This window comes from Tamandua tetradactyla, chromosome 17, assembly GCF_023851605.1.
Source record: "Tamandua tetradactyla isolate mTamTet1 chromosome 17, mTamTet1.pri, whole genome shotgun sequence".
In the NCBI taxonomy this organism is placed as follows: Eukaryota; Metazoa; Chordata; class Mammalia; order Pilosa; family Myrmecophagidae; genus Tamandua; species Tamandua tetradactyla.
The window spans coordinates 58,282,955-58,305,073 of record NC_135343.1 but is presented as its reverse complement, the minus strand read 5'-3'; the positions used below and the strand labels follow the sequence as shown (position 1 = coordinate 58,305,073).

The window sequence follows — 22,119 nt, the reverse complement described above, 5'->3', positions numbered from 1 at the left end:
TTTCTGTAACTTGCAATCAATGGAACTAGTTGAAGGACAGACCAAAGAGGACACTGATAATTTATTTGGCTGGTGGATTTATTTCTAATAATATAAAATATAAATCTGAACAATGGCTTGTATCCCATTTGATACGACTTTAGAACAGGGAACTCAGGTACAGACCAAATTTGGCAAAAGGATAATCACTGGAACCATTTCAGAATAGATATGAATGTTGGCCTCTTGCTAGCTATGAAGGTGAGTGCCTTTGTGTTTATCTCTGAGCCTTAGTTTCCTTCATTTTAAAATGGAAATGAAATTTAGTGAGCTACACTATGTAATACAGCCATCTTAATACTGGTTCTCCTGAGTAGTTATTTGAAGGTTTTGATGGGGCAAAGGCTATTATTTTGCCCCTCCCTCCTTTTTGACCCTGCTCAGGGTTGGCTCAGGAAATGCAAAGACCTGAACTAGGCACTAAGGAGCTAGCATCTCACCTGCAGGAACTTGCAAGGTGGGGTGTGTGGATGGACTGAGGAACCTTGGAAAGAAGAGAGAGGGTAAACTCAAGCTTCAGCTACCTGACAGATTTGAGGATGACCTGCCCAGGCTGAAAGACCCACAAGAGACTGATGATAAAGCTGTAAAAATCTGCGGCTCTGGTGGCTTCCCTTCCAGCCAATTTGAGGTTCTGAAGCATTTATAAAATTATGCTTCATCCATATTCAGTAGCCATGTTCCACGGAGACTCTAACATGGGGCTTCTCTCCTTGTGCGCTACTCACATTTTGGGCTGATAAGCACTGTATCGTAGGCTGTTTTTCATCTTCCTTGGCCTTTCCTCCCACAAGTTGTTAACAGACAAAAAAATGTCTCAGGACATTGACAAATGGTCCGTGGCAGGGGGTGGGGTGGGGGGGTGGCGAATCACCCCCAGTTGAGACCCACTACTCTAAAATAATCGTTTTACATAAAACTGAGCAACTTTGCTTTTAATCAAGGACTCTAATCATGGAAAAAAATATCCGAATAAATGGCACCCCCACTTAAAAAATTTTTTTTTACTTGACTGTGATGGTCTCAGGTGCAACAGGTGAGACATTTGGCTCTGGAATGTGGGCCCTGAGCTCAGATCCCACATAACAATATAATATAATATAATATTATATATATATATAATATTTTTATTATATTTCTCTGCTTATTTCTTCCAGGTGAGGGACTTGGAAAATATCGGAGTTAGAGGAGCATAATTATCTCCTCTTTAGATTCTGACTGATAACCCAGGCCGGGAAATCACCTGTCAATCGGTAAGCAAAGTCTTGGGTAAATATCTAGGCAATGGCAAAATCACCCCCAAACACGTGGGATGCGCAGGTCTGGCGGGGTTTACTTTCGCCTTGGGATCCAGGGCCTTGGGGATCTGCCCTGGACACTCTGAAGCACACTTCCCCCTATGGAGCGGTGGGGTGGGGTGTGGGAGCTCTCAGAGCAATAGAAGCAGGGGCCTTCTCCACCAGATGGAACTGCGAAGCTGAATTTCCCCACTGAGAAGCTGAATAGAAGAGCGCGCAGAGGCCCTCAGCGGTGCGCTTGCGAAACCACCTCCTAGACCTGCTGCCTTCTCCAACAGCTCTCACTGCCAAAGTAGCTCCCTCTACTTTGGGAGGCAGAGGGAGGGAGCCGAGACTCCCACACTTCCCTCCAACCTTCTGGCTTTGGGGAGGGTTGGGTGACTCTTTTGCATAGAAATGGAAAGACTGGTAAGGGGACATGGCAAATGATCCTCCTGAGAGGGACAACAATTCTCCCTCTTTATGACCTGGGCATGGCTAAGGGAAAATAAAAAGAATGCACAGGGTTATTAATCAGTAGTTATTATTGCTTTATTTTTATTTATTTAAAGAGCGGCTTGGAGGTCATCTGTTCTAATTTGCTAGCTGCCAGAATGCAATATACCAGAAACGGAATGGCTTTTGAAAAGGGAAATTTAATGAATTGCAAGTTCATAGTTCTAAGGCTGAGAAAATGTTCCAGTTAAAACAAGTCTATAGAAATATCCAATCTGTGGCATCTAGGGAAAGATATCTTGGTTCAATAAGGCTGATGAAGTCCAGGGTTTCTCTCTCAAGTGGAAAGGCACATGGCAAACAAGTCAGGGTTTGTCCCTCATCTGGAAAGGCATGTGGCAAACAGGGGGTCATCTGCTAGCTTTCTCTCCTGGCTTCCTGTTGTTCATGGGGCTCGCTGTGACGCGTTTCCCTTCTTCATCTCCAAAGGTCGCTGGCTGGTGGGCTCTGCTTCTCATGGCTGTGTTATTCTCTGCTCTCTCAGCTTCTCTCACTTTCTCCAAAATGTTTCCTCTTTTATAGGAAACCAATAAGCTAATCAAGACCCACCCAAATGGGTGGAGACACGTCCTCACCTAATCCGGTTTAACAACCACTCTTGATTGAGTCACATCTCCAGGGAGATGATCTAATTATAGGCTCAAACATACAGTACTGAATAGGGATTAGAAGAAACAGCTGCCTTTACAAAATGAGATTAGGATTAAAACATGGTTTATGTTCTAGTTTGCTAGCTGCCGGAATGCAACACACCAGAGATGGATTGGCTTTTAATAAAAGGGGATTTATTTTGTTGGTTCTTCAGAGGAAAGGCAGCTAACTTTCCACCGAGGTTCTTTCTTATGTGGAAGGCACAAGATGGTCTCTGCTGGTCTTCTCTCCAGGCCCCTGGGTTCCAAGAACTTACCCCAGGGTGACTTCTTTCTGCATCTCCAAAGGCCTGGGCTGAGCTGCAAGTGCTGAGATGAGGAATGCCGAGCTGCTTGGCTGTGCTACGTTGCAATCTCTCATTTAAGCACCAGCCAATTAAGTCAAACATCACTCATTGCAGCAGACACGCCTCCTAACTGACTGCAGATGTAATTGGCAACAGATGAGGTTCACATACCGTTGGCTTATGTCCGCAGCAACAAGACTAGGTATGCTCACCTGGCCAAGTTGACAACTGAATCTAACTAACACAGTTTAAGACCATGTCGCCTTTTATACAAACTTCTTACACAATATTTTAACTACTGCTTAAACATATTTTCCCTGCTCATCCTGAGACTTGGAAATTTAGTCTCCTAAACCCACCTGGCCCTGCTGGGCCTCAGATGCCAAAGCAGCACATGCCTGCTGTGCAGTCCAAGACGCGGGTGTGGAGTGGTGATGTAAAGAAAGAACTTTCCTCAATTCGAACTCAGATGATGTGCCGGTTTGAATAACCTGTAAGTCATCTATATCTCATCATAACACTAAAAATCGCACCCATCATCGTATCAAGTCTGCCATTTTCTTACATACATTCTGTGACTAAGCATGTACTCAATCTGCGTATGCCCAATAATTAAACCACCTTTATATTATCTGGGACTATTGTGCTCATTATCCTAAACCCAGCCCATCTTTTTCTCTAATAAAACTATCAGAATTACTGCAGTTTGGGGAGACAAATTTTGGGCTGATAGGCCAGATGATCTGCTTCATGCCTAAACTTTTTCTGTCTTTGGAACCCCAGCATCTCAGGAATTGGTCATTTAAGCACATGAGCAAAAGAAACTACTGCCTTTGTCCCATAATAAAAAGAGATAGTTACGTCTGGAGAAATACTTTCAGAAATTCACAGTAGGATAAAATCTTCCCAAAGCATAATGGGTTCCAGGGTCCATGGCCATTTTTTAGAGATTGCATTTCTAACATCCCTGTTACAATGGGAACCCTTCCTGGAAGACTGACGTACTGGAAATCCATCTGGATTTCCTATCTGGATAGCCTCCTTATTCATCCCTCACACGAATTAGAATTAGAATTTTTCCCTTCTAATCTGGGATAGAAGGACAGCTTCCAAGTTCACTGTAAGTGTGATTTTTCCATGTCATACTCTTAAACCTTCTGGATCCAAATCCTGCTCTAACCTTTATGAGTTGTTTGACTTCAGGGTGAGTTAATGAGTATTGAGAATTAAAATTTGTTGCCAACAAAAGGCATGTTCGGGTCCCAACCCCTGGTGTTGGGGATGTGAACTTTCAGTAAAGAGGATCTCTTGAAGATTTTACTTCAATTAAGATGGGCCTCATTGAACCAGGTTTTATTTTTTGCATAGGCAGGCACCAGGAATTGAACCCAGGTCTCTGGCAGCCAGGCGAGAATTCTACCTGCTGAGTTGCACCACCCAGAATCAGGTTGGGTTTTAATCCAGATTAACGGAGTCCTTTATAAGCAGAATGAAAGTCAAACATATAGAAAGAGAAGCCACAGGAGGCAGCCAGAAGCTGGAAGTCAGTGGAACCAAAAGAGAAAAAAGATGCTACTATGTGCATTGCCATGGGACAAAATGGCCAAGGAAATACAAAGATTGCCTGCCACTGAGAAGACACCAACCCTGGGAGGAAGCCAGCCTTCTGGTCTCTGAAACTGTGAGCAAACCAATTCCTACTGTTAAACCCATCCATGGTATGGTGTTTGTTTTAGGAGCCGGGAAGTGAAAACAATGAGGTAATGCATTTAACGTGCTACCACAGTGCTTGGCAAATAGTAAATATCCAACGAACTATCTTATATTTTTTAATAATAATAATAATTATTATTGACACACTATCTCTGTTGATTCGTGATTCATTAAAAATATCTAACAGTTGAAAGTGCCTTTGTACTGAGCGCAATGGAGTGGTTTGTGGAGGTTGTTATGGCTTCCTGAGGTTTCTTCTCACTGAAAATGGGTTCCCCCAAAACAGATGAGAGATTTATCAATTGGCCCAATGTGATGCTGATGTGAGGTTTATTCATACGAATTGAGTCTTGTCTGGTACCGAGATTGATGTGAGTGGTACTGAAATGCTTCTTAGACCCCAGATCCGTCCTGCGTCTGTGTCGGCAACTCCTCCAAGAGGGGTTGCCTAATGGTGAGGGAAGTTTTCAGAGAAGCAAAGGTGAGTTTAACTTGGTCCAGCCTCCCCTGGAGATGTAAGAAGAAAGGTGGATTGCCAGCCCCTCCTACATCCCAGGAAGAGACATGGACAGCCTTCAGTGTTTTTTTTTTTTTTTAAAGGAAAGACAGAGAGAAGGAAGGAAGGATAGAAGGAAGGAAGGAAGGAAGAAAGGGAAACATTTTTAAACATTTTCTTGTTTTATTGTATTCTGTTTCTCCGTTTTTGTTACATGGGCTAGGGCCGGGAATCGAACCGAGGTCCTCCGGCATAGCCGGCAAGCACTTTGCCCGCTGAGCCACCGCGGCCCGCCCAGCCTTCAGTGTTTTAAAGTTTCCCACATTAGTACTGGGTGATGTCTTTAAGGAACCAATGCGTGATATGCCAGCAATCTCTCAATTCCTTGCATTGAAATCCATGGACTTTCAGAGGAATTCTGGCCCCAGGCCTTGACGGTTCATATGTCATTCTGCACTTGAGCTGTGGAAGCAGCAGGCAGAGTGGGAAGAGCCTATTCAGAGCAGCCAGATTCTGTTTTGGTTGTCAGCTAAAACAGAAACCCCATCATTCTGGATTTGGCAGCTTGTTAGTAGAAAAGCCATTGGGAAGCTCTGAGTTGGTAATTTAGAGCACAGGCTTATTTCCTGATACAGCTGCAGAGCAGCAGGTGGCTGTGGCTTAAGCAAATGCTGGCTTTGAAAACCAGAGAACTTTGTTTTTGCCTGTGTCGATATAGCTAAGGATGTAAGAGCTTTCTTTTTGTTTCACTAGATTCTCTTCTTATTAAAATGTTAAAATGCTTAGATACATATGAAAGAGCATTCCACTCAGTTCAATTCAATTTAATCAAGAATTTTTTGAGCACTTACTGTGTGCCAGACCCAGTAATAAGCATTGGGTATTGTCATTTCCTGTCTTATATTTTGGTGTGAAGGAGACATGCATATAGCTCCATAATAAGGGAACAAAGAAAGTCCTTTAGACCCTTAGACAAGAAGTGATTCTGATCATGGAATAGAGAAGCCTTCTAGGAGAAAGTGAGCAGGAACTAAATGAATAGACAATTCAGAAATGGATTGGAGGAAAAGGCTCCCGACAAAGGGAATCACCAGAGAAAAATCTGAAGGATGCCAGAGATATTGAAAATGGGAGGGAAAATGACAGGGATGTTTTATATTATGTTTTTGCATGATGAATATGTGCATGTTAAAAATGCAAAGGGTCCTGTAGACCATCTCTTCCAAGCCATCTGACCTGGGGGCCACAAACCACTGAGACTCCAATCTACCAAGTATGTAGGAAACCTTTCCTGTCATTTGGATAATGGGGAGAACAGAAGGAAGAATTACCAAAAGGAGATGGATACCTACAGAAGATAATGAGGCAGGATAAAATAGGGCATCACACTATAGTCCCTGGTCCCTATCCAGTTCCAAAAGAGTTAATACACAGCTGAGAACTTCATGGAACAAAAATTCCCCTAAAGCCATGGAACCTCCCAAACATAAAAGTTTGTAAAATCATGGCCTGAAAGCAGATCTTAGTGAATGTTAAACAACTGCCCCCAAACAAATTTTGAGTATTTGATGGATCTCCACAAGCACTGAGAGCTATCTTCTCCTAGAACAAAGAAAACAGTTGGTCCTCAAAATTCATGATGGAAAATCATTGAAAAACCTCCCTATTAAACAAACTAAACCACTCCCTTTGAGCATGTCTCTACCTTGAGCATATCCACATTAATTTCTTTAACACATACTCTCTCTTTCTTTAATAAACTTTACTATTTACTACCATTGGCCCTTTCTTGTTTGTGAATTCTTTCTGGTGATGAGACCCCTGAACCAGGAATGGAGTTTGGCTGACTCTGGTGTCAGCAAGGCCCTGGTTATATCTTTTTGGTGAGCCAGCCAGGAGCAGCATCTTCCACATAAAACAATAGTCAATGGAATCTGCACTTTGTAAGTCATGCCCTTCAATACTAATTCTTTCCTTTCTGCTTAGCCCTTTCTCCTTATCTACCTTTTCTTAGTCACTATTGCCCTTTTTCTTTTCACTATCATTGTTCTCTGCCTTCCTCCTGTATGGGTAGGGTGTTCATCTTGAATCCCTCACCTAGGTCTTTACCCTTCCTTCCCTGCTTTGGACACATTCTGTCTTCTTTTTGCCCCTCTCTCCTCCCTTTGCTGCCAATTGCTAAGTTCAGGTATTTGTTCCTTTGTCTTCTCCACTGTTCTTCCTTCTTTAGGCAGACTCAGTGCTGGATTTGCATGAAGACTTTTCTCAGGGAGACTTCCTGTGGTGCAGAGGTTGTGAATTTCCCAAGGGACCATCTTTATAGCCCCCAGAGAGATCTTTATTCCTGGTCTTGCTCCTTCTTTTCCCCCTCCCTTTCCCTAGAGGAAATTCTCCAGGATATTCTAGCCCATCTTATCCTTTGCATATGGTCTTTGTGTGAATCTCACTAGAACTCCTGTTCTTTCAAAGACATCAAACTTCTCTTTCCAAATGGAAAGACAAGTCTTAAATTTAGCCAAGTAGGACCCCCATCCCTTCATGTCCTCTGTTTATGGTGGTTTTTAGATCAGGTCATGCATGAAGCTTACCAAAAGACTTTCTACCCCCAGGTTTGGAAAAGGAGCAGCAGTTTGGCTCAGAGCTGCTTGGGTGAGAAATCTAGTTCACCAATCTGCTGAGTTTGGCTCAGAGCCACCAGGGTGAGAATTCTGGCTCAGCAGCCCTCTGAGTTCAGGAGTCAAGGGCTGCACCCAGACTTCCTATCTTCCAAATCTCATATATCCCCCCCCCCCCCCCACACACACACCACGGGGATCCCTGGAACCACAGGGTATAGCAGTGGATTCCCTCAGCTGCAGGACAAGTAAGACTCTGGGCCTCAGTGAGTGGGTATTCCCCCAAGTCAGAGACATTATGGAGGGAAGAGGACATCAGTGGCTTTCAAGCTGTAGACTCCTAAAATAGCAGGGACCCTAGCTCAGAACTATTCTAGCAGATCAGTTAGAATAATTTTTTAGACCAGCCCTAATAGTTATTTAGACCAGTCCCCCTAATTAATCCAGAGTTGGCATGGTTTATGGAGGGAAGCAGTTTTGTGAAAGAAGGAGTTAGAAAGGCAGGATGTGCTGTTGTCTCCCTGTAGGAAGTAATAGAGGCAAACCCTCTATCCCCTGAGATCTGGACTCAAAAGGCCAAACTCAGAGCCCTCACTTGGGGTTTACCATCAGCAGCTGGGAAGAAGATTGGTCTTTATGCTGACTCTAAGTGTGCCTTTCTTGTGTGGCCTGCTCACTCAGCTGTCTGGAGGGAAAGAGGGTTGCACACTAGGAATAAATCCCCTGTCAAGCACAGACAGGAAACTCTCAACCTGCTGGAAGCTGTATTGCTCCCCCAGGAGGTGGCAGTAATTCACTGTCCAGGGCAAACAAAGTCCAACTCCCTGGTGGCCAAAGGAAATGATGGAGTGGACAGAGCCACTGAAGTGGTCACCCAGGACCCAATCTCTGTGCTAGTATTAGTCCTTGACCTCACTCCCCTCCTACTACTCCTCTTTACACCCGAGAGGAAGAAAACCTTCTTCTTCCCAGGAGGAAGAAAAGCAAAAGGAAAAGAATATACCTGTGAAGCAGTGGATGGTTTACTAAAGAAGGAATAATTTTCCTTCCTAGTGAAGTTCAGTGGAAAGTTCTCTAAGGCCTATACCAAGCTACCTATCTAGCAGAGATGTTTTCATCACCTTAGCACAGAAAGTACTTGAAGGGAAACATTTAGCCAAAACCATTTAAAAAGTGACTCAAAGTTGTGCTTTGTGCACCAATAACAACCCAAACAAATTCTAGCAACCTTGCCCGGCCACCATCCCTAAGACCCCTGTTCAGTGGTGAGAAACAAACCTGGGAGAAGGCTGGCAAGTCAATTTCACCCATATGTTACCCTGCCAAAGATTCATATGCCAACTGATCTTTGTAAATACCTTTCCAGGGTGAATAGAAGTCTTTCCTACTCAACAGAAACAGCCATCACAGTCTCTAAACTGCTCCTTAAGGAAATTACTCCGAGGTTTTGGTTGCCTGTTTCCAATCAAGGCAACAATGGGCCACCTTTGTTAGCCTCATAACTCAAGGGGTAGCACCAGCTCTTGAAATAACATGTTGCTTCCATTGTGCCTGGAAACCAAAATCTTCTGAAAAGGTAGGAAAATCCAACTGATCCTTGAAATAAACATTAGCAATGTTAAGTCAAGAGACCCATTTGCTGTGGGTACCAAATCTTCCCTTGGCATGCCTCAGAATGCTCTTAGCACCACAGGAACCCCTCCAGCTGGGAGGAGCCCCTTTGAAATGATGTATAGGAGACTATTTTAAATCCAGGATTTTAGTGTTGGATCCAGAAGTCCATAAACTAACCAAATATTTCACTTCCTTAGAAGCCACACAAAAATGTATATAGGACCTAAAGGCCCAATTTCTTCCTGCCCTAGGAAGAAATCAGATTTACTCCCTCTTGTATCTGTATGTTCTCTCTGGCCACTGTGATCTTTGAGAAGTGCCCTTTATGCAAAATAAACTAAAAAGAGCTTTCTTTTCTTTAAGATGTTGGCAGACTGCAGACTCAGAGGGATTGACAGTTAATAGGATTTAGCAGCGACTGAGGATCTCTTATCTCAGTAGGATGAAGTAGACTTCATCGGAGGGAGCAGGCCTGATGGGTGAGAAGTCAATATATCCCATCTGAGGGCAACTGAGTGTGAGGGGCTGGGACAGAACACAGGAGGGTGAAAACGAACACTGGATGGGGACTGGCATATTCTACTCACTCTCCTTTCTCTTTGTCTTGCCTTCCCTCTCTTCTTGCTTCCCTCTGTGCACTTATTAAGCACTCACTGAGTACCACCACATCCTGGGAGCCCTGGTTCCAGCCTTCAACAAGCTCAGAGCCTAACACAACAGCCCTGGGCCATAGTGTAGGGCCTGTGTAATGAGCTCATAGCTTCCACCAGCATAGCCTCGTCACCTATCTTCCTTTCTTCCATGAGATGGGTAGTGAGTGTGAATCTGTAGATATTAAGTAGACAGTGGGATCTAACTTCCTTCTCTTTCCAAGGTGACTAATGCTGGGAAGACAGAGAGGAATGGAATTCCCTAAGGCAGAGGGGGAGGAGCTAGGGGAGAAGTGTCTAAAATGCAGGTTCCTGGGCCCATTTCCAGATACTCTGCTTGGGTAGATTTAGAGTGTCCACATTTTCAACAATGTTCCTAGTTGATGCTGAGGCAGGCAGACTCCACACTTTGATAAATGTGCTAGGCTCTGTGGCTGTGCAATCTGGAGGGCTTTCTGCTTCTCTGTCACAGCTCGTATAAGGGTCAGAGTCCAGCTGAGACTCCCAGAAGCTTCTGCATGCAGCAGGGTTTAAAGGGGTGTTGTTCACCTTCCTCTAGGTTTCAGGGAAGTTCTAGAGAGATTTGCTCTTTCCTCGGCAGGGTGTCCCAGAGGGATGGCCCCTAATTCAGCGACGTTGGCAACAATAAGATGGGGCCAGACAGCTTCCAAGAGGGAAAATGGGACCTATCAATGCAGAAAAGACCCTCTGAGACTCATGCTTTTCAGACAGGTATGGAAGCTGTGCTTTCCAGTCCCTAGAAACAAGGAGAGCACGGCAGCCCTTGAGGATAAACTTGATTAGGGATCTGTCACTTGCCATTTTCTGTTTCCTCATCCTTCTGTCGATCTTGTATTTCATTGCTGGCTGGTGATTCTTATTCTGGCTGAGTCCATTCATCTGCTCTTAGATCTCCACATTGGCTGACTTCAGGGACTTGATTTGTTACAACTTTAAACCTTACTTGGGCCACTTACTTCTGACCCAGAGGCTGTCAGATGCAGATTTCATTTCCTGGCACTGGTGCTCAGCTTAATGACTGAGAGTGATGATAAAACATGAAACATATAGTGGCTCTACATTTTGATTCACAAAGAGAACAAATTAGATGCCTGACTTCTCTACATGGAGGGCTCAGCTTTAGAAACCCAAGTTCAGGTTGGCCTTGGGAGGGTCTTTTCTAGCTTGGCAGACACATCTGAGGTTCAGTCATGGTCGGAGAGTCTGGGGTACTGTCTCTAGACATTTTTCAACAAATTAGGAAGAGACTTTTATTAAATTTCCACTTTTATGTGTGTGTTTTAAATGTAGAAAAGAAAAGGCACGTGCTCTGTTGGGATTTGAGAAAGCTGAAAATCTCACTCTCCACATTCAAGGGTCGAAAATTATTTATCCAGGGTCTGGAGAGACAAGGGCTAAAGACATTTTGTTTTGGACTTGTAGTGAGGATCATGAAGTGGGCTCAGAGGGTAGCTAACTCCTGCGACCGCTAAACAGATCCGCATTGCTTGTGCACTTGGTAACATGTAAAATCAGGGCGATTTTCTGTAGCAAATAACAAAGACCATACTTGCAAGGATTGGCAAGACCACTTTCTTTCTGCTTCTCCTGGTCTAGCCCACAGCTTATAGGTTTACTTCTGAGTTACTTCTGCAAAAGATCGTATTTCTTTTGGAAATCTTCCTACATTTTTCCACCTGATTTCTGTGATTTTTCCCTCCTGCATACTCTTTGAACATATGGTTCTCATTGCAGTGTTAGCATTGTAAATGCAGCCTTAAAACTGTAAGCAAGCTGTGAATTTGAGCTTTGGTCACACAGAGGCATAATCTGTACAGTCTACACCCAGATGTGAATAGGCTTTCATTTATCACCCCAGATGTGGAGGCACCATGTCCCAGCTATCACAGAGGATGAAAATCCTAAAGAAAGTGGTAAATAACTAAGATAAGGAACTAACGAATATCAGAGCCCTGCTACTCGTTACCCAAGATGATTCTTTTTCCTTATCGCTAACATATATAAAAGTCAGTTGAAAAATCACTAAGGGAAGTTAGATTTGGGAAGTTTCCCCTGCTCTCCCACCACTGTAAATACACCTCCTTTTCCTCCATAGCCTGTTCAGTGTGATTGCATTAAGATGTGAGCGATGGACCCAGATTTGGGAGTGGGGAGTGGGAGGAGCTCATCTACATCACTGTTCATTTCATTTCATTTATTTATTTGTCTATGTATTCATTTACTTATTTTCTGTATGTGTATGGTGGAGTCACATTTCATTATTTTTCCATGTGAGTATCCCATTATTGCAGTTCTATTTGTTCAATTACTTTTTTGTTTGTTTTGCTTGGTTTTTGCTTTTTGGGAAGTGCATGGATGGGGAATCAAACCTGGGCCTCCCTCAAGGCGGGTGAGAATTCTACCACTGAACTACCCTTGTACCCTCTCATTTCTTTTAGATACTATTCTAGTTTGCTAACTGCCAGAATGGAATATATCAGAAATGGGATGGCTTTTAAAAAGGGAAATTTGATACTTTATAGTTCTAAGGATGAGAAAATGTACAAATTAAAACAAGGCTATAAAAATGTCCAGTCTAAGCCATCAGGGAAAGATACCTTGGTTCAAGAAGGCCAGTGAGGTTCAGGGTTTCTGTCTCAACTGAAAAGGCACATGGTGAACAATGCAATATCTGCTAGCTTTCTCTCCAGGCTTCAGTTTCATGAAACTCTCCTGAGGACATATTCCTTCTTCATCTCCAAATGTCTCTGGAGGTGTAGGTTCTCTGCTTCATGGCTCTTTTGAAAATGCTTGCTTCTTTTTAAAGGATTCCAGCAAACTAAACAAGACCCACCTGGAATGGGTGGAGTCACATCTCCCTACATTCAAAAGTTAATACCCACAGTTGGGTTTGTCACATCTCCATGGAGATAATCTAATCAAGTTCCCAACACATAGTGGTGAATAGGGTTTAGAAGAAATGACTGCCTCCACAAAATTGGATTAGGATTAAGGTATAGCTTTTTTAGGGCACATAAAAATCCTTTTAAGCTGCACATTCCACCCTCTGGACCCTAAAACAGACATGTTTTCCCCACATACAAAATATATTAATTCTATCACAGTTCTGGAAATCCTTAAACGATTTCAGTAACAATACGAGATTAAAACCAGTACAAAATCTCATCACAGTTAGTTACAGGCATGGTTTGTGCTAAAGCAAAATTCTCCTCTGGCTCTGGACCTGTAAAACTCAGAACAAGTTATTTGCTGCCAACATACAAAGGAGGAATAGTAATAGGATACATGTTCTTATTTCCATTGGTAGAAATTGGAAGGAATACAGGGGTCACTGGACCCAAGCAGTTTCAAAATCCTGCAGAGCAAACTCCATTAGATTTCAAAGTCTAATTGTCATTTAACTTTGGGGCTTTAGAAAGCGGCAGCCCTAATCTTCCCAAGGGCATAGGCAGTGGCCCACCTCTCTCTGAATGCAACTTTGGGGGATACTGGGGAGACCACTTTTTTCTTGGCTCCACCCTCTTCAAGCACCGGTGCTGCACCCAGGCTCTCTGCCATCTCTGGGCACACGCTCTATCCCACCATGCCAAGCTCTCCCCAAACCCCAAAGAATGTGCTCCACCCTCTCCAAGGCCTGAGGAGACATGACTCTTCCACTGCAACAAGGTGGAAGGTCCATTCTTTGCCTTTGACGCAAACTCACCCTCTCCAAGTACTTGGGTGGGTCCGCTCTCCTGGTCTGAGGTTTCTTGACCTTAGACTTAAGCTTCCATAGTTCTACCTCTGAAGTTATTTCTCCTTCATATTGTCCCTTTTCTGACCCCCCAGTCCAGACTGGCAGTGGCTTTGTTTATACAGGTTCCACAGCACTCTTACTGGCTTTCTATGCAGTAAGCAAGGATTATGCCTATCAGACAGCAGGAGTTTCCATCAAGTTCCCGGATAACTTCATTTCCAATCCTGGCTTTTTCTGAAATGACTATTCTCCCTTCTTGGAAGCCCAGAATTTTCCAGAACATCAATTTCTAGTTTCTTTGTACCCAAGAGTTCAGTTCTCAGCTTATCTTTTTCCTGTCACATTTCACTATAAGCTGAGGAGAAACCAGGCTGCACTTTCCACATTTAATTTGGAATTCTTTTCTGCTAAATATCTAAGTTTATGGCTTTTAAACTCTGCTTTACAGCTAAAGCCACTAGTCAATTGTGCCAGATTATCTGCCATTTTAAAAGAAGGATTGCCTTCCTTTCAGTTTACCTCATCAGAGGTATCTTTAGAGTCCACATTTCTACCAACAGTCTCTTCAAAACATTCTAGGCCCTTCCTATCAAGATACTCACAATTCTTCCAAAAATCTTCTCCTTATCCATTTAAAAATCCATTCCAACATGTTTAGTATTTGCAAACTGCAGCAGCACCCCACTCTTGGTACCAAAACCTACTCTAGTTTGTTAACTGCTAGAATGCAATATACCAGAAACAGAACAGCTTTTAAAAAGGGGAATTTAATAAGTTGCTACTTTATAGTTGTAAGGCAGAGAAAATGTCCTCATTAAAGCAAGGCTATAAAAATGTCCAATCTAAGTCATCAGGGAAAGAAACCCTGGTTCAAGAAGGCCAATGAGGTTCAGGATTTCTCTTTCAACTGGGAAAGCACATGGTGAACATGGCGATGTCTGCTAGCTTTCTCTCCAGGCTTTGTTTCATGAAGGTCTTGTAGGGATATATTCCTTCTTCATCTTCAAAGGTCGCTGGTGACGTGGGTTCTCTGCTTCATGGCTCTTTCCAAAATGCTTGCTTCTTTTAAAGGATTCCAGCAAACTAAACAAGACCCACCTGGAATGGGTGGAGTCACATCTCCCTCTATTCAAATGTTAATACCCACAATTGTGCGAGTTATAGCTCCACACAGATAATCTAATCAAGTTCCAATATGCAGTACTGACTAGGATTTAAAAGAAACAGCTGCCTCCACAACATTGGATTAGGATTAAAGCATGGCTTTTCTAGGGTACATAAATCCTTTCAAACTGGTTCAGATACCTCTCATCCTTTCCTGCTTTTGGTTTTCCCATAGGTACTTGTTTTGTCTCTGCAATTTGATTTTGAGCTTTTTGAGAGTCTGTTCCGTGTTGTTCTTCTTTGTATTAGGGAGATGACATTTCCATTCCTTCTTCCCTGGCTTCTGCCTCTCTGCACATATGTATTCTCATGTCTTCCACCATATGTTGAGTTCTCAAGGATAGAGAGCTATTACCATGAGCTTCTCAAGCTTGTAGTCCATTATCAGTGAGCCAGTTACCAGGATTTACTGTAAGCACTGTGAGTAGCACTTACTTCAGAACTTCTTTCTCGTCTGTGATAAGTGCTCTCTGGCAGCCTCTTTTTTCCTATTTCCTGTGTCTGTAGTCTCTGGGCCTAAATTGAAGCTTGACCATCATTGTTGGGTGCTGGAGGGTGTGGAGGGAGGGAGGAGGCATTGGTAGGGTGGTGGGGGTGGTAGAGGTGGGGTGGGGTCAGGTGCTTGAGATTGACACCCAAGTATGTCCTCCATGTCATCTGTTACTAGGGACCCCTGCACTGGGTCTTTAGCTGAATAACATCATAACACAGTACAGAAATCTTAGCGTGTGATGTGTGTCTCTCATAGAGTTGGCACATTGTGCTGAATTGAACGAATCCGCGAAAGGATAAAGAAATGAAAAAAGCATAGAAAAGTGATCTTTAGGGTAACATCTGAACTGATTTGAATGCATCTTTAACTGAATAAAAGAAGTGATTTGAATGTTTGACAGTAATGGAAAATGACCTGTTCCTTGTGTCTGGAAAGGGATGGCCTGAGGTAGAGTTGTCAACTAGTTAGCCTGCTTGTCAGGGGCTCTATTTCTTCCTCATTCATCTAGTTTTCTAATCTGCCTCCAGGCTGTCCAGAATATTCGTGTGTTTTTAAAATTCTTTATTAGTTTTCGGTTTAGTATTTGCACATCCCTCCCCTTCTATCCAGCCCTTCCCCTCACTCCTTGTCTCCCATTTAGGTGAAATTAGTTCAATGAACAAATAGCATATTGCGATGTTGGATTTTAGGATCACAGGAAATTCCTTTCAGAGCACTGCAGGGAAGGAGGGCTGGGTCCCACTAGAGCTGTCAGAGGCAGGGAACCATCCCATTGTTGAAGGACCTTGGGGTATGTTTCCTTTCTGTTTCTTGTAGACTAGACTTCACTTCCAAGATCTGCAGTAGGGCTAACAAGCGACTGTGTGCCTAACAGGGACATACACTTGTTAGAGAGCACAGACTTCTCCTATGAAGGGCAGTGAGGTCACAGCTGTGGGGCGAGGTTAGCTGCCCACATGGTGCGATCGGGAGGGTTATAAGTCTCAGCGATAATTCATATTCATGTGGTTGACCGTGGTGCTGGAATTGCCCTGCTTCTCTCGTCCCTGAGGATTTAGGAACAATGTGCAAAGCTCTTGTTAAAAACAGTCAGGTTCATTTCCTGGTGCCTGCCCATGCAACAAACAAACAAACAAAGCAACAGCAACAGCAAACAAGACAAAGCAAAACAAAAAACAATCAGGTTAACTGACAGGTAAAGTACCAATAAATACCCTAATTAGGAATGGTAAGCTATAAACTCGTGAACACCTGTGAAACAGTGGCAGGATAATGTCTGGCTACTAGTGGCTGATCCTGGCGAATGACACTGAGGGGGAGTCAATTTGGGAAGGTTGGTGTGTTGCCAGAGGGGCATATATGGGGACCCTGGGAATGAGGAGGGTACAAGAGGTTCTGCATACCTGGAGAAGGAAGATTGGAAAAAGGCATACGGAAGCAGATTTCAAAATGCAGAGTGGGGTACTAAAGATATTCTTTCCTGATTTCAAGATTTACCCAACCTTCATTTTTTTCTGTTGCTATTTTTTTTTGTATTTAAATATCTGGGGAGTGGATCAACAGCATTATAAAGAGGTCCCCTTAAGGACTTGCATACCAATCTGGTAATCTCAGCTTTATAACAGACATGCATTCAGAGTAGTGAGCTCAGTGCATTGACTGTCAATCCCATCCAAATGATTGAAGTAATTGATATGTGTCCTCAAAATCACTCCATGATATCGAAGGAGAAGGAAAATGGCCCTTTGTACCCATGACCTATGCTTTAGCCTGTCACCTGCTTGCTTTTTGTGCTTCAAACCAGCACAGGGATGATTCACAGATCTTGTGAACTGGGGAATTAAGGAGGAGAAAGTTAGAGACCTCGATCAAAAGAAGTGGTGTGATATCCTATTACCTTTTTAATAGCCTTAATTAAAAGGCTTATGTTTGTCAACAAGCCATTCTACTGCCTTTTCTCTGTAGTCAGGATGGATGAGCCTGTTTACTAGTTTTGCTCAGAAGGTCGCTACCACTTTGCTATTCTTCCTTCTGCAGTATTCTTTTGGTCAGGAAAACTTGAAATATTTATCACTGTATTAGCTGTGATAGTCTAAGCTATGCTGAGTAACAAACATGCCCTGAAATATCCATGATTAGAAAAGGAAAAAGGTTATTTCTTATTCCTGGAGACCTGATGTTCTAGTTTGCTAGCTGCTGGAATGCAATATATCACAAACAGAACAGCTTTTAACAGGGGGAATTTATTAAGTTGCAAGTTTCAGTACTAAGGCCGTGAAAATGTCCCAAATAAAGCAAGTCCATAAAAATGTTCAAATTAAGGAACCAACAAGAGGTAACCTTCATTAGAGAAAGGCCAATGAAGTTCAGGGTTTCTCTCTCAACTGAAAAGGCACATGGAGAACATGGTGACTTCTGACATCTGCTAGCTTTCTCTCCAGGTTTCAGGTTTCATGAAGTTCCCCGGGGGCATTTTCCTTCTTCATGTTCAAAGGTCTCTGGTTGCTTGGAGTCTCATAGGTCTCTTGACTCTCTCTTGGCTCTCTCTAAAATGTTTCCTCTTTTAAGGGATTCCAGTAAACAATCAAGACCCACCTCTAATGGCTGGAGTCACATCTCCCTCTAATCAAAGGTTAATACCCACAATTGGGTACATCATATCTCCATGGAGATAATCTAATTGGGTTTCCAACCTACAGTACTGAATAGGGATTAGAAGAAATGGCTGCCTCTACAAGATGGATCAGGATTAGAACATGGCTTTTCTAGGGTATGCAATCCTTTCAAACCAGCACACTTAATGAAGATCGCTGGGTTTCTCTTCTACCTGCTGACAAAGCCATCCAAGCTCTGCCATGTGGTTTCCAAGGAAAGCATAAGAAGGAGGAAGTCCACGGCTCTACCTGCTTCCAGAGGGAAGGGATGCTTCACTCCCATTTGCCAGAATTTAATCAGTTGCCCCCCACCCCGTTCTTTATGAGGGAGGTTGACGGTGTTCCCCTGCATGTCCAGGCAGGGTGAATGGTACAGTGAGTGGGTGACATTGTTCCTGCCATTGTCCTTGACAGAAACCTTAGGTCACGAATGGCAGGAAGGAAGACTAGTTCAGGCCCAGGGGATCAGACTATCTGGGTTTGAATTCTAAGCATTGGCTCATTCTTTGAAAAGAAAGATAACTATTCTTACCTCAAGGGGTAACAAGGGAGGTGAAATGATGCACCATTGTTATAGCGTCCAGATCAGAGTCTGGCTGGGGCAGACACTCAGCCAGTGTTGTTTCCCTTTGCTTCTCACCTCTGAGTCTGAAGCAGCATTGCAAACAATGGAACAGTATAACCCAACTTCCCTACACATCCTGAACAGACCATTTATTTTAGAGGGTGGGTGGTAGGAAGCTCCAAAGTTTTCTGGTGAATTCCTTCAAGTACTCCTCTGGTTTAACTCTAGACTTCACATTTACCAGGCTAAATAAGAATTGAGGCACCCATCAGAGTGGGAGCTGGAGAAATAAAGCACACTGCCTGTTTTGGTTTGTTATGCTGCCAGAATGCAATATATCATAAATGGATTGGCTTTTATAAAAGGGATTTACTCAGTTATAAATTACATTCTAAGGCCATGAAAATGTCCAAATTAAGGCACCAACAAGAGAATATCTTCTTGGAGGGAAAGGTAGCTGGCATCTGTAATACTTTTGTCATCTGGGAAGGCACAATACTGGCATCTTCTGGTCCCTTGCTCCCAGGTTTCATTGCTTTCAGCTCCTGGATCCAGTGGCCTCCTCCCTGAGCTTCTGTCTATCTCTAAGCATCTCCAAATGACTGTATCTTGGTTTATCTCTGTATTTTCTGTGTTGGCTCTGAGTGCTCTCTATATTTTCTGGCTTTTATTATCTTCGTATAGGGCTCTAGTAAAAGGATTAAGACCCACTTTGAATGGGTGGGGGTCATATCTCCATCTAATCAAAAGTCCCATCCACAATTGGGTGGGTTGCATCTCTATGGAAATAATCTAGTCAAAAGGTCCCACCCAAACAATAGGCCTTCCCCTACAAGATTGGCTTAGGATTAAAAGAACATGGCTTCTCTGGGTACATACAGTTTCAAACCAGCCCACTGCCTCTTTCTAATTAATCGCTATCCTTTAGAGCCACCCTTTAACAAGTTATGATATGCAGACAGATGAAACATTCCAATTATTATTTCGACAGTGCCATAATCTTTTTACAAGGGCTTTCCTATGATGTACTATCTCCTAAATCAGGCACTAAAGAACAAACAGCAGCTTTGATTTGACAAGCCTATCCTTTTCATGGAAGTGGGGAGAAACAACTCACCCCAAACACTGTTTCTTTCAACAGCTCTGAATCATTCTCCTCAGTACGAAGTCCTTTCACTATAGACCTCTGAGTCTTCCTTCTGTGCTTGATGTGTCTCCAGCAAGGGCCACCACTGATTAGGGCATGTGGGTTTAGTGACTGTTTTCTTTCTGAAGAGAGAGAACAAGGCATGGGGTGGGTGAGGGTGGGAGGGGAAGGAGACGATGGGGCGGGGTGGAGGTGGGGAGAATATGAATGGAGACAGAGAGGCAATGAAAGGCATAGGAAAGTGGAAGATGCACAGCCAGCTGCTGACCTCCTTTGGGTCAGCTCACAGAGGAACTCAAAGCAAGGCAGTGGGATGAGAAGCCAGCTAGAAATAAAACCCTGAGCAGGAGTTCTATGGGATTTGAAATCTGGTTTTGAGCCCTGAGCCTACCATCTTCTCGCTGTGTGCTTTTAACTGCCAAAAACTGTCATGAGATTTAAACAAAACAAAACAAAAAAGCCAAAGCACCATGTGGAACTGAAGGCACCATACAGATATGGCATTTGTAGTTATTTTATAGAGATGTAGATAGAAACAGATCGAGTTAGATTGAGAAACAGCGGGAGTGGCAAAACTTACACTAGTTTGGGAAAATTTCCAAATATAGACTATATACAACTCATTTAAGGGAAAAGTCTCAACTCTTTGGGGTGTAAATATGAAGCAGTTTTGGTTCTCTGAAAAACTGCTACCAGCTGTGCATTGTCCAACCTCTCTCCCTGGTAGCAAAATTTCTTATGGCCCCAGTCTGAGTTTCTGACTTCTCTGGCACTTACACAAAACATTCTCACCTAAGTGCTGTGTGACTTGGTTCTGGCCGTTTTAGAATTTCATTCTTACACTTGCAATGTTTCGTCAGTTCCTGTCCTTGGAAATATTTTTGTTGGGTCCCTAAGGCCTCCTTATGGTCATCTGTTCCTTGAATATCAATATTCAATGCCAAGCTCATAGGATGTGTTTGCAGAAGCAGAGGGAGGGGAGTGAATGCCCCAGGAAGGTTGTTACAACCTTTGCTTCCCCTTGACTCTGCAGGTCTTTACTCATGGCTGTGCTCTTTGCTGATGGTTAGACAGTAGGCCATTAGAAACACTTCCCCGAGAGATTCTTATTGACCACAAAACCCTTGGCAATGAAATAGAAGCACAGCAGCCAACCATAGGGAAGGGTTTATAGACTGGCTTTTTTTTTTTTTTTTTCATTTGTGCAGCCAATTTCTTCTTAAGATCTTGCAGGAAAAATCCATTCAGGAAGCTAATCCCATCCCTATTATAGAATTAGAGAATCTCAAGATGGGAATAGACCTTGAAAACCAGGTGGGCTGGAGATCTGCCTTATGTTTCATTCCCCCTTCGATGCTGTTCTAGTTTGCTAGTTGCCAGAATGCAATATACCAGAAATGAAATGGCTTTTAAAAAGGAGAATTTAATAAGTTGCTAGTTTACGGTTCTAAGGTCGAGAAAATGTCCCAATTAAACAAGTCTTTAGAAATGTCAATCTAAGGCATCCAGGGAAAGATACCTTGGTTCAAGAAGGCTGATGAAATTCAGGGTTTCTCTCTCATGTGGAAAGGCACATGGTGAACACAGTGTCATCTGCTAGCTTCTTCTCCTGGCTTCCTGTTTCATGAAGCTCCCTGGGAGGCATTTTCCTTCTTCATCTCCAAAGGTCGCTGGCTTGTGGACTCTCTGCTTCTCATGGTTATGTTATTCTTCTCTGCTCTTTCTGAATCTCCTTCTTTCTCCAAAGTGTTTCCTCTTTTATAGGACTCCAGAAATTTATCAAGACCCACCCAGATGGGTGGATACATGTCATCACCTAATCCAGCTTAACAACCACTCTTGACTAAATCACATCATCCAGGGAGATGATCTGATTACAGTTTCAAACATACAATATTGAATAGGGATTATTCTGCCTTTATGAAATGGGATTTTGATTAAAACATGGCTTTTCTAGGAGACATGCATGCTTTCAAATCAGCACACATGCCTTATGTGATCTCTTACTATCTGCTTGGACACCTCCATAAGGAGAACCTACCACCTCAGGAGGCAGCACACTCCCCACTATTGAAAGTGCATCCTTATGAGGTGCCTAAATCTGTTGCCTGCCCTTTCCACTGTTCTGATGCAGAATAGAGATGTTTTCTCCCCTTTAGACCTCTTGTCTACTTCAATCATTCTTTCTCCCTTCATCTCTTCCTCATGTGACAGATGTTCAAGGCCTCCACCACCTGGGTGGTTCTGCTTACCTCTGTGCTCTTTAAGCGTCATCCCCAGATGCAAACCAAATATTCCAGGCATGGTCTGACCAAGCTCAGAGCAGAGCAGAATGACATCCCTTATTCATGAAAACCTCCACCGTTGCTTTTCTCTCCCTTCCTCACTGCCCTCCCCCTGCTTTTTTTTTTTTTTTTCCAGATGGTAAATCATATCTACCTTGCACACATGCTGTTGCATCTTGGATCCAAAGACAAGCTCC

The 22,119-nt window shown here is 43.2% G+C and overlaps 1 long non-coding RNA gene across 5 annotated transcripts in view; it reads left to right on the top strand.

Moving 5' to 3' along the window:
* Positions 1 to 22,119, top strand: part of LOC143661257 (uncharacterized) — a 313,222-nt gene that overhangs the window by 259,268 nt on the left and 31,835 nt on the right. For 2 of the 5 annotated variants that reach the window (XR_013164469.1, XR_013164464.1), the window contains 2 exons: positions 1,197 to 1,292; positions 4,142 to 5,046. This is a non-coding gene — a long non-coding RNA (uncharacterized LOC143661257). Of the gene's footprint in view, positions 1 to 1,196; positions 1,293 to 1,502; positions 1,851 to 4,141; positions 5,047 to 22,119 lie in introns of those variants that run through there. The other 3 variants (XR_013164467.1, XR_013164466.1, XR_013164465.1) reach the window with 2 other exon arrangements.